This window comes from Aphelocoma coerulescens, chromosome 7 (genome assembly GCF_041296385.1).
Source record: "Aphelocoma coerulescens isolate FSJ_1873_10779 chromosome 7, UR_Acoe_1.0, whole genome shotgun sequence".
Classification (NCBI taxonomy): domain Eukaryota; kingdom Metazoa; phylum Chordata; class Aves; order Passeriformes; family Corvidae; genus Aphelocoma; species Aphelocoma coerulescens.
In genome coordinates, this window is record NC_091021.1 from 6,327,677 (window position 1) to 6,340,702 (window position 13,026).

General features: G+C 43.2%; 1 long non-coding RNA gene across 4 annotated transcripts in view; it reads left to right on the plus strand.

Moving 5' to 3' along the window:
- Positions 1-12,352: 12,352 nt before the first annotated feature.
- LOC138113522 (uncharacterized) overlaps positions 12,353-13,026 on the plus strand; it is a 31,863-nt gene continuing 31,189 nt past the window's right edge. For all 4 annotated transcript variants that reach the window (XR_011152201.1, XR_011152200.1, XR_011152203.1 and 1 more), the window contains exon 1: positions 12,353-12,590. This is a non-coding gene — a long non-coding RNA (uncharacterized lncRNA). The remainder of the gene's footprint in view (positions 12,591-13,026) is intronic.

Consider the following 13,026-nt stretch of genomic DNA (forward strand, 5'->3'; position numbering starts at 1 on the left):
CTTGCCAGCAGTCTGAGTACCCACACGGCTCTGGGCACCGTGTATGTGTCTGACAACTGAGGAAACAAGTAAAGGTGCACAGGAGAAGCTGAGGACCATTTGGAAGTCCTGCTAGGAACAAGAGGGAAGTGGATGTTTGTCACGATACAGGAGGAGCTGGGAAAGGGGGCATCAGCAGGTGAGATAGGAGGCACAGTAGTCCATTTGCAGTAGTAACTGGGTTAACAGTTTACAGACAGGGTAGAAGATGGATGTCTCAGATGTGCAGGAAATCAGGCTTCATTAGCTCTGCTCCTTGCAGAAAAACATGTTATTAATTGCCTTTGGTCTCCAGGGGTACCACTAGCCTCGTTTGAAACTCTTCTGCTGCTTATTGTCTGAGCGCTGAAGCATGCTCTGAACAGAGGGATGTCTTTGATGCTGATAGATAAAACTCTGCACTGAAATCTGCTGAGATGAGGAAGCCTGAATCAGCAAAGCCAGCTTTTAAGGAAACGGAGATCCCTCTGTGGAATAGAAAAACAAGTGCTGCCAGAGATTGGAAATATGAAGTCTGTGCTCTTTAAAGCTCAGCACTCTCTGGGGCCCAGCCAGAAGCCTGGAGGACAGAGGAGAAATTACTTGAGGATTTCCATCCAAGGAGGAAAAGAGCCCTAAGTGGCTGCATGTAGGAGTGCAAGGACAGTCTGACATGATATGTGGTTACTGCCAGTTCCCATGCTTGCAGGCTTGGAATACACAAAGCAGCAGCATTAGCAAATGCTCTACAGTGACAGGGAAAATTGCTTGGGACTTTCCTGTCCTCTAACTCCTAATACATGGTGAACCTGTATGTTTAGTTTGAGACTTTCCACCTGTCCTTTTGGATAAGAATTCTGACACTAAGAGCTGTCTTCTGTACAGATGAAGTCTAAGTCAAAGGTTTCTTTCATCTCTTAAATCTCTTACTGCGAAGATCTGGGAGACGGCAGAAAAAACCACTGCATTATTTTTGGAGAAGTAGTTCCCAGCTCTGATTTTGTTCTTCAGCTTACATCCTGCTTCTCTTTGCCCTTTTTCTTTCACTGTAATGACCTGATACAGGTCTGGTTATTATTTGCAAAGGTAGCCAGTTTGTAGGTGTGCTTGCTGAAGGTGTATGACCTAAATTATCAGATACTGCTAATTTGCAGGGAAACACATTTACATGCATGAACCCATCCTCTGTCCTTTTCCAAAGGAGTATGATACATTTATCTCTGTGAGTTCCTCTGGATCTTCTGTGAGGAAATCTTCAACTGGATGGGCTCTGGTTTAATGCTGCAAGCTTGTGATACAGTTCTCCAAACCCCAGGCAAGCTTCACATAGTAACTGCAATGTTCACTTCTCATGCTGCTTCCAAAGGGACAGCTTGAGCAAAAGCAATAACACACAACTGGAATTTGCTTTGAACCATTACTCTCTTTTACAGAATTCATGCAATAGGAGAATATTTTGAAGGAATGGATAGGCCTAGGCATAAAACATGCACTACATGTACAGAGCAACACGTGACTGGTGTTCTTAATGGATTGGGCTTTAACATAGTACAGTTGATAATGGTGTTCAAATTTTAGTTGCTATGTCATAACAGTGAAACAGTAGAGGTCTCAATTATAGGGTAGCATAATTATGTGTTCAAGAAATGTCTGGACATCCACTTAGTGCCATGATCTGGTTGACAAGGTGGTGATCAGTCAGGGGTTGGACTTGATGATGTTGGAGGTCATTTCCAACCTAAATGATTCTTTGATTCTTTGTGATAATAGCTTAGAGGCAAAAGAAATTTGGGAAGATTAGTCAATGGAATGCTTATTTTGTGGAAACTTTGGAAAGGCATTAAAACAGACAAGTACATTAACAAACTTAAAATAAGCTTTTTATTACTTAATATTTTTTCACCGAAATTCAAAGCTTTGGCTCTCTAAGTAAAGTAGAAAGTGGAAATCTCAGCAGTGCTGCATTAATTTTTCAAGCCCTAATGTGCCAGACAGGGAATAAGTTATTACATCTGTTGCCCTCTGGGAGGAAGAATGAAAAGCTCAAAAATGATTCTTCGCTGTTAGGGTGGAATAACTGAATAATAGCTGATATAAGCAGCAGCATTGCTGCAGAAAAGCTTACGGCGGCTTGTGTGTCATCATTAGGAGAGAACATTTCTCTGTATAACTAGTGTAGCAAGATTAAGAAACATGGCAGGGCTTATTTGTTCTTCTCATGGGGCCCTTTACAATTATGGGGAAATTTCAAGCGAGGGCCTTGTGTGCAGCTGCTGATGATCTATGTGAGACACTCCTTTTTCCACCTTGAGTTCTCAGCCCATAGACATTGCTTCCAGGGTCCGCAGGCAAAAGTTGTCCATGGCAAGTTTATGAGAGCAATATGGAACTTCAAGCTGTGGTGCCTCTGGGCAGGTTAGGGCTTCGTTTGACACAAACCTGGCTCTTGGGTGGGCTCCTGGAGATGATCAACTGAGTCCATAAAATCCTTGTCCCTCTGACAGGCAAGAAACATTTGCTGAGTTCTTCAGTGACTTGTTTTCCAAGGGAGAGCCCTGGAGGCCCCTTATTAATGATTGTCTTCTCTGTAAATACACTCATAAAGCTTTTTAAGTACTGTGATAACATGGCAAATAAACAGAAGGATAACCCCAGAAGAAGATATGGGAATTACTTGTGTGTCCATGAGCTCACCTGGGAATGAAGGTACCTAAGCACCATCCCCATGCTTCACTGGTGCCTCAAGCTAAAGTATCTCAGTCTTTTTCATCCCCAAGAGGTATGAAAGGCTTCAGTAACAGGGCATGGAGCCAAGGAAGAAAAACAATGTGGATTTTTAGAAGGCTCTTTATCTGCCTTATCCTTGGAACATCAGATATTACAGTGGCATGTGGATCTAGAAAGGCACATTGACAAAAAGGGATGAAAGCACTTTAGGCCTTCTCAAATAAATGGCCTTTGTTGAGAATAAAATTAGAATGCAATGTATAGATTTTTATCTTCACCTCTAATCGATCTTAGTATACTGAGTCTTATATAACGTTGTGGGTGCTGTTGGCTTGTGAGTCAAAGGAAGCTCATTTCACCTGATGGAACTAACTGTGCTGAGGGTTTTCATGCACATTTCTCTAATTAATACTGAACTGATACTGTTTCTCTGGCATGACCGTGCCTTGTCAGGGGTTCATCTGAGGTCTGGGATACAGCAGGCTGCGACAATTTACTGTGCTGCAGGATGAAATGCATAAACAATGACTATTTTAAGGCTGATGGGAGCTAACAGAGGAGTAAGTACAAACTAAACCTTATAGAAACATTCTGTCCCTGATTTATTGCAAACACCATCTATTTATTGCAAGTATTTGTGTCTTGAGGCAGGCTTGGGATAGTTCTCTACTGTTCCCTGCAAGCGTTCTTTAATTTTCTTAATGCTTTTATTTGCATTGAGTGGTGCCAGGGCAGATATCAGTATGTGGATTTAGCTGGAATCAGCTTTTTTTAAACTTGGTTCACCACTCTATTTAATTAAGGGTTGTTGGAAAGCTTCTACCTCTTCTGTGTAGACTAGCTATGCCTTAAGCCTTATGTAGCTGATTTTAATAGATTGTCACTAAATCATGTCAGGTCATGTGCTCATATAACTTATATCAGCATCATCCTTGAAAAGCCAGTGTAGCAATTCAACTGTGACATGGTTGGGAGTGAGGGATCTTCCTGGCCACAAGCACCTCACACAGCTTTGACAGTATGTGACAGTGGTGCACCAAAGGTGAAATCATCCATCTGTTTACAGAGAACAAGCATGTGCCTGTATTTTATTTGGTGTGTAAACACGTATAAAACAAAAAAATTTTAATACCCCTGCCTCTCGTAGCTTGTAATTATCCCTACATATTGGACCAAACATCAAACCCCCAAACTGTGTGCAAATTGGTCTTTGATTCTTGAGATCTGTCTATCTTGAGAGGAGAACTGTAGCTAAAGCATCCAACAGCTTGGGAAAGGCAAGATCTGCAAGTGTTAAGAGTAACATTTTATAATAAGGGGAAGATTTTCCATTGTGAAGGGTAATCTGTCTCAGAGGTAGACTAGTGCTGACATATCCCCTTTAGACAAGAAGCTCGGAACTGACAGCCATTTGGAATTATGTCTGGAAATGCTGTCAACACCCACACGTCATGAAAAAAAGAAACGTGGTCTCTTGGCTGCCTGCAGTCGCAGCCATCTGTTTGGATGGCGAATTCCTGCTCTGGGGTTGGTTGGAGTAGTTCACTAGGACTTCATGGGTGCCAAGCAGCATAGCTTGAAAAGAGCAGACTGTGTGTCTCAACACACGCTGCAGCTTTTATTAGGAGCCCTCATTCTGCATGACTGCAGGAGCATCACAGACATCCTTGCTTTGCTGACATGTGTTGATACTCACATGTCAAAGTAACGGAACAGAGACAAATAAAACAGATTTCAAGGGACTTTGTACCTGCCAAAATGCAGTGCAATGGGCACCTCAAAATAGTGTGGGATAATCCAAATATCCTTAGGAGAGCCATCTCCTGACATTTCTAGATGAATAGGAAAAATCACTGCCTTTTCACCACCCACTGAATCAGCTGGAATTTATGACATTAAATTCCTCATTCAATTCCAGGATGGGAGAAGTCAGTCAGAATACCTAATTACATGGTTACTGAATATGGACAGAGCAATCTTTTAAAAGAATAAAATAAAAATTTAACTTGTCGGGGTCTCCTCCCCCCGCCATGTAGCCCTGAGGGAGACACGGGGTTTCCCTGCCCCTGGTCAGCCTCGTTCCCCATTGGTTGGTTTGTGTTTCCTGCGCGGAAAAAGGACCTCGGGTCCTGCGACTGTAACAGTTCCTCAGCAGAGCCCGGCCATGTGGCTGGAGAAATAAACATCTCTGAAACATCTATCAAGAATCCGTCCGTATATATATATTTCTTTTCCACGGGACTCCTGGTTTGATATAGGCGTGTTACAGTATCCCCACAGTAGCAAATGGTGGAGAATTGTGAGCAGAACGATCCCCGATCCCTAAGCGACTGATTTGTGTGAGTAAACCCTGGAAACTTTGGATTCCTCTTCTTGGTTTTGTTTTGCTATTCCATATCTAAACTATGGAAGAATCGTGGGAAATGGGGCTCTCTGAGCCACAGAAAAAAATGTATCTAGAAGTAAAAGGAATCCTTGAACAACAAAACAAAAAAGTAATGCAACCGGGAGATCTTGAACACTTTTTTATCTGGCTTTTCAAAAGGTTCTCCTATATTTCTCGAGACTTACTTTTTGATATTGAACCTCCTGGATCTTGTCAGGAGTGTTTCTGGGACGCGATCTATGATAAGCTAAGGGATGGACTAGTGATAGAAGCTCTCCGTGCATGCCTTATAATCAGTGAAGCTCTTGAGGAGCATTTGTATGGTCCCATTACCCCTAAAGCCAAAGATCATACTTCTCCCGTGGCCGAGACCGCGCGGCTGCCATCCCGGGAGCACATGACTGCAGCCGTGCCGGTGGAGGTGCCTGCGCTGGATGCACCTGGCCCCCTCGGGAGCGCGCGCCTTATCGCGGACCCCATCCCTGTCTCGGGGTCCCCGGCCACACGACTGCGAGTGAGGGAGCGATGCCGCAGGCGCCGCCGGTGTCGTGGGCCATGAGCAGCCAGGAACCGGGCATCGGCGTGGCAGGCCGCTCTGAGCGACTGGCTCGGAGAGCCCTGTGGAGGGAGAAGTGGCGGTTTCCACAGCGACACAAGAAGCCGCGCAGCACCGAGCCGAAATGGGGCCGCTCTCAAAGCAGCGTGGAGTTTGCAGAGCGGAACCACTCACAGGCCACGGAGCCAGCGGCGATGGCAGCGCAGGGCCACGCAGAGCCCAGACACGCGCCAGAGCGGGGCCATGCAGAGCCCAGACACGCGCCGGAGCAGCGCCACTCAGAGAGCACAGAGCAGCCGCAACACGGGGGCCTGGCCGAGACGTCAGAGTCGGCGAGGCGGCAGCCATGCGGGACCGGCACCCACGACAAACACGCAAGCACGTGATAGGAGAAGTTCTAGCAATGAAAGTCACAGGAACTGTGAAATGGTACAATGTAAAAAACAACTATGGATTTATAACACAAGATGATACAGGGGAAGATTTATTCATCCATAGAACTACCATTAAAAGGAATAACCCTAAAATTACCTGCAAAGTGTAGGAGATGGGGAAGTTGTTCAATTGGATACAGTGCAAGGAAAGAAGGGTTTACAAGCAGCGAATGTTACTGGGCCTGGAGGTATTCCCGTCAAAGGCAGCCGTTATGCACAAAATTATAAACAATATCCATCCCAGCAGCTTCCCTACGCACAGCCTAATTTCCCCTTTTACCCTATACCCAATATTAACCCTTTCCTAAGTTTACCCCATCCCCAGTTTATTCCTAATCCGTTTTTCACCCCATGGCTTCCTTATACAATTCCATTTCCCTACAATTCCTCTCCGATGCCGATGGGGAGATGAAAAGGGGGAGGGAAGAGATTGAACCCTCGCCTGCCTCAGTTTCCCCACAGGCATGTCCAGAGAGTTCTGTCTCCCTTCTGTCAGCCTTAAGATGTTCCACAGAATCTGTTTGGACATTTAAAAACTCAGGAGTGTGGCTTGTTTTGTTTTGAAACTGTTCTTGTTATGTTTATCCAGTTGTCTTCATTCTCCTTTTATTAAAATAAAACGGGTGAAATGTCGGGGTCTCCTCCCCCGCGCCATGTAGCCCTGAGGGAGGCACGGGGTTTCCCTGCCCCTGGTCAGCCTCGTTCCCCATTGGTTGGTTTGTGTTTCCTGCGTGGAAAAAGGACCTCGGGTCCTGCGACTGTAACAGTTCCTGGGCAGAGCTCCGGCCATGCGGCTGGGGAAATAAACATCTCTGAAACATCTATCAAGAATCCGTCCGTATATATTTCTTTTCCACGGGACTCCTGGTTTGATATAGGCGTGTTACGGTATCACCACTGTAACAGTAACTGTGCCACAAAAGTGGAGAGATCTGCATAGCAGGGAGGCAGAGCAGCCGTAAGGAATTTTATTCACATGCTGTGTGTTGCCCTTACAGTTTTGGAAAAAACCAGCCAGTGATGATTATTTCACTACGTCTTTAATATACTAATTCTGATTCTTATCGTAACTTTTTTTCGTAAAAAGTTTTTCAGAAAAAAAAGAAATGCAGTCATTTTATACCTAAATGAAGCAACAGTGCAGATACCACCTTTAGCCAGAAGTGTAGTCAGTGCATCACTGCTGTTCCCATTTGTGTTGTTGGGGAATGATTGTCTATAGCATTAGAGGCTTTTAAGGTCAATGTCTAACCCTACAGATTTCTGGGCACCCACCTTACTGCCTCTGTGAGGCAGATGCAACATGCTTTTACAGGGCCCCCAGGAGGAGACATTGTAGGTGATGTTGGACATGGATCTTCCCTTTGCCAAAATGCAATGTTATAAAGTGTCTTTTTTTCTTTTAACTAGAGAAAATTTTACACACTGCTCCATTGTTCCTTGTTTTAAAGTATTGCATTCAATCTTTCTGTCAAAGATCTGTTATATTCTTTCCCTAAGAAGCCCAGTTGCTTCTGGCATGTAACTATCTTTACTCCTTTTTTTAAAACATGTCTACCTTTCCATTATGTTTTCATAATTATTTCATTTCCTATGTCTCTGATTTTTAATGTGAACATGTTGATGACTGAATAGTGCCACAACAAACTCCCAAACAAGTAGGAATAAAGCTGATGTATGATTTGATAAAATTTCTTTGGAGTTATAAAACACAAAATAGCAAAAATAGTTTCTAGCAAAAACTCCCAAGTGATCTGCCTCTACCTAGACGTGACATGCTACTGCAGCATGGTAATGGGGACACTGAGCTGCAGAGCAGAGCAGGAAACCCAGTGATGCTGGGAAGCAACAGGGTTTGCCTAAGTGGTGGTAAAGGGGAGGTTGGGCCTTCAGGTATCTCTGGCTCAGCTGTGACATACAAGGATGCACGTGAAGAACCTGTCCAGCTCTTCCACAGTGACAAAGTGCCATTTGCCTGTGTCTGCTGGTGGTGGCAAGGTGGCTTTCACCTCCTCCTGCACCCCTTGCGCCCTGGGCTGGAGGAGTGTGCTCCATCTCTGCTCTCCCTGTCGGCAGGGTGTCGGATGAGCAGGTGCTCTCCCTTCCCTTAGCTGGCATTTGCTATGGTGAGAGACAGAGCCCATGTCCAGGGCAGCAGTGCCCAAGCCCTGGGAATGGCTGCTCCATCTGGGACAGGGGCCAGAGTGCCCTGGAAACCCTGCAAAAGGTTTGATACTGTATTCCAAAGAATAACTGGATCTATTATTTCAGCCTTTTCCAGCATGACATGTCAAAGTTTTCTGAGGTTACTTGTTGAAGTAAATACTCTCTGCTTCTCCCATTTCCAAGGACCTTTTACCCTTGACTAGACAAATGATGACATTGCTGTGTCACTAATCTTGCCGATTTTCACAGTGTTTGATAAACGCTTTGGAACAGATTTCATCACACCCAGCAGATTTAATGCTTCTTTAGATAAGGCCAGTGCCTAACAGTAACACTTTCCTCAGTCAATTTAACTACAGGTAAATACTGTGTGTGATTATAGGATTAAATCTGAAGCAAAAGCCTGGTTTTGTAAGCAGTTAAAAATCTCTTCTTGAAGCTCTTCTTTCTCTCACTTGCTGTAGAAAAGGGACTCATTTTTCCTTGACAGGTTTTTAGTTATAAAAATTGATTGTATGCTTAAAAAACCAGGTTCTTGGGAGAGCTTTAATTTCCTCTTGAAAGGATCATTTTTTTAAATGGAAGTGCACTTGATTTTGGAAAATTTCAATTTTATTTATTCCAAATCTCCCGGCAAATCTATTTTTCTGCTCAATCCATTTTTCCTTTTCATACTCGTGAAAGTTGTCATAGCTACCCGTAAATTGCTGATTTTTTTCCCCAATTAAATCTCAGTAGTTATGAAGAAAGATTGTGGATACAAAAATGCTGCTAGCAAGGATTTTCTTGCTATTTTCTAAGTCTGTGAGAGATTTTTCTCTCTCACAGAAGAGGTAGCAGAGTTGTGTAGGCAACCAAACCACCTGCAACCTTGGAAAGTCTTGTTTATGGCACAGTAGAAAAATATTTTGACAATGGATGTTTTAGGATTTTAGCCAATCACCCACCCCAAGGGGTGGCTGATCCTTTGTCCAATTAGACTATGAAGAAAAAAGTCTATAAAAGAGTTTGTAAAATAATTAAATAAATCAATCTTGCTGCCCAATTCCTGCCTGCTGGATCTTCTGTCCTCCTCCCTATGGCTGCGGGACACAGTAATATACCCTAGGGTTGCAGTAATAAAAGATGTTGTTACTTGTAACAATAAGAGGTTTCCTCTTCAGCCCCTCACCCTCTGGTTGATTGTGTCTATTAAAGCAGCAATATTTCTCTGACTCATATTTACCTGATGATTCAGAACCTCAGATGTGAGATTCCATACTCAGAAACTACCACAGTGGGTGTTGATATCTGTGGCGGAAATGGTAAAGCTTGGAATCTATAATGCCCAACACATTACATGAGGCTCTGAGAAAGCATTCCTGTTGCCTCATGTTGCCCTCTGTAACTTAACACTGTAGAGAGACGTCAAAGCTGCTCCTCACCATTGGAAAGGTCTCATCAATTGCAGGTGTTCCCCAGTGACTAAAGCACCCAAACATTCTAAAAGGGAAGGAGGGAGGATATGGAAAACTCCCAGCCAGTCAGCCTCACCTCAGTCCCTGTGGAAGTTCTGGAGTGACTCATCCAAGAAGCCATTTGCCTTGTGCTAGATTCTGTACTGCACTGGTGGTCTCAGTCCTTGTCCTCCATGACATTTTATGCAATGTGTACAAAGTGGGAAATCCATTCACAGGGATATCCAGTTTAATGTAGCAGGCAAGAAGAGCTCAAAGTGAGGTTAAAATCCAATTACTGCCCTTGGCTGATTTTCTTCCATAAGCCTGAGAGCCAAGAGCTTTGCTACTGATCCCACTGAATGAAGTAAACAAAATTTTTATTATTTCATCAGAGAAAAGAAAGCACAACCAGTTCAACTCTCCTCTCGAACAGTTCCATTTTTAATTCAATAGTTGAAGCAAACAAAAAGCCTTCCTTACACAGTTTAGTGATATCACACCAAGCATAACCCAAAACACTGTTGGAATGGCTTCCTTAAACTTATCAGACTTCCGAAGTCACGATTTACCCTTGCACTCCCTCGAAAATTTCAGCAATGAATCAAACTCATTGTTTCTGTTTCTATGGAAATAGAGCAGGAGCACTCATGGAATCATCTAGTTTGTCTCAGCTCTCTGTTTGAACAGATGAGGGAAATATCATCCCAAACTTTAGAGCTGGTTCAGAACCCACACAGAGCTTGTTCAGAACTTTAATCCAAGTCCAATGTTTTAAGGACATTGCACAGCAAGGCAGGATTTGAGGGCTGTGTTACTGCCTCTGGGGCTGTCTTGGTAACACTGATTAGTTATATGAATATTTCAATGACATATTTCTTCGGAAAATGCAAAGGCATCATATATTCTTCCCTGTGAGGGTGGTGAGGCCCTGGCACAGGTTACCCTGAGAAGCTGTGGCTGCCCCATCCCTGGAAGCATTCAAGGCCAGATTGGATGGGGCTTGGAGCAACCTGGGATAGTGAAAGGTGTCCCTGCCCATGGCAGGGTGGTGGAATGAGATGAGTCAGTTTTCTAGTTAACGTGCTTGGCAAGGATTGTATCTGTTTTAAATGATGGTTTATTTTAATGTTTTTTTCACACTGTCACACAGGTACCCAAGGGAAACCCTTCCTTAGATGAGCAGAGCACCTCCATTCCATTTGTGTTTGACTTACCTGGTAAGTAGAGAACATGATCTGCAGTTCACTGGAGCAAGTGCAGACATGTTATTAAAGGTGAATATTTGAATTAAGCAATTCTGGAACTAAATACATGCTGAAAACCACACATCCCAAATTTAAAATGCCAATAACAACACTAGTGTTATTTGGCTGTTCTTCCTAGAATTATTTTCTGTTCTTCAAATGTGGCAGGCTAGAGTGTGAGGCCTGGAAGATGTCTCCAATTTTGCCAAGTTTAAAGGACGTGGGAATCTCAACATTGCCATAGTGAAATTTGATACTATTTTCCCTTTGCTCACATGGTTTGTGACTATTTAAGTTGGAAAACTGGCTGATCCCTTTTCTCTGATGTCTGTTTTCACCATCTTCATATCTTCAGAAAAAGAAAAAATCTGTAAGAATTTTTCGAATAAGTAAGCTTGTAGGGTTTTGGGAATCTCAGCTTACCCTTTAGATGTTTGACAGGCTGAAGAATATATTCATGTATAACAACAAAAGGAAATGATGATACATCTTCTCTCTTCTGAAATACTGTCTGCTTAAAATGAGACTTTGAAAATGAACACTGGAAAGAAACGCTTGTAAAAATCTTATTTTCTTTTGACAAGGTATAAAGTTGCTTTCTTTTTTTTTATGAGAAAGGAACAAGTTCTTTTTTTCCTGTTTAGACTAATTTGAGGTGGAGTAGAAGGAATATAATGACTTAATTATTTGCATGGTAATTTTTGCTTCTCTGCAGGAGAGTGAACATGTGTATATGAAAATCTTTATTAATAATTCCCAGCTGTGTGGCAGAAAAACGATCTGTGTCAGTCAAAATATCCAAGTTATTTGTTTCATTACATGCAATATAATTGCATTTTATCCTTCTGGTTTCAAGAGCTGAATCTTGTACTGCACTTTTTACTAGATGATGCAGAAGAGATGTAATTGAGCTTCAGTAAGTAAACTCTGAAGCTGTTGTGGAACATCACTTTGCCCGATATGCCAATGGCTTTCTAGAGAGTGACTGTGAAGTTTGGCTCTCACTCTGGATTCTGAGTTGAAAGACAATGACTCCAATATTTTTGGTCAAGTTGCGCTTTCAAGGGCACTACCAGGAAAGCTGAAGTCGTAAGTGTGGGGCAGCAATCCTACCTCTGCAGGTGTGCCTTTCTTTCTCTGCCTGAGTGGAAACAGGGAGAATGAAGACAATGCCCAGGGCTACAAAAAGAAAATCACTTTCCTTAAGAAGAGCCACACACCACCAGAGACTAATAGCCTGTCCTGCCTTGTAAAAGCCTCTGTTGCTGGCTGAAAACAGATGCTTAATAGGGAAAGGATCATCAAGGTCAGAAGGCTGTTGGGTTTTTTTAGACAGATCCGGGTGATTGGTTGCCAGCCCTCAGGGTGGGACCAGGCTGGAATGACCCTCACCAGCTTCACCTGGCCTTCCACCTAGAGCTGCAGCACATCAGTCCCAGGAGGTTCTTTAAGATCCAGCCTGAAGGTTCAGGTGGAGTGGGTTTAAGTATATTTGTTCCCTGTCCTTTGCTGACTTATTGTTTAGATTTCTGGACTGACTTGGTTGAGGATCACTGGATGGGTTTTGTTGCTGTCATCATCTCAGCTCCGCTTTCCTGGATTGGGAGCCCCACCTGTGAGGTCAGTGCCTCTAGTTTCAAGAATAGAGCAGTGGAGCGACTTAATGTAAGCTGTGATTTTCTGAAGCACTAAGTAAGACAAATGTGTATTGCCTCTTCCAGAGTGCTTAGATTTTATATCTCTGCTTGGAATTTAGCAGGCTTACTTGCTAGCAGTTAGTTGGTGGCACTTCAGCAAGTGCTATAACACACCTGTCTGTCTTGAGTGAAATACAAATTATCTGAAGTTTTGTAGTGGATTCAAATGAAGTGTGGCTAAGTAATGCGTTACTATGGAAGGCTTAATGGCTTAGTATTTCAAGATAATTTTTGTGTGTACGGGAAAGTCAAAAGACCTGGTACCTTACAAAATATTTTTTCTTCTGAAACAGTTTTAAGCCTAGTATGTACAGATTCAATTCACCACCTACTTAAATGAATCAGATTTGGTAGGAAAG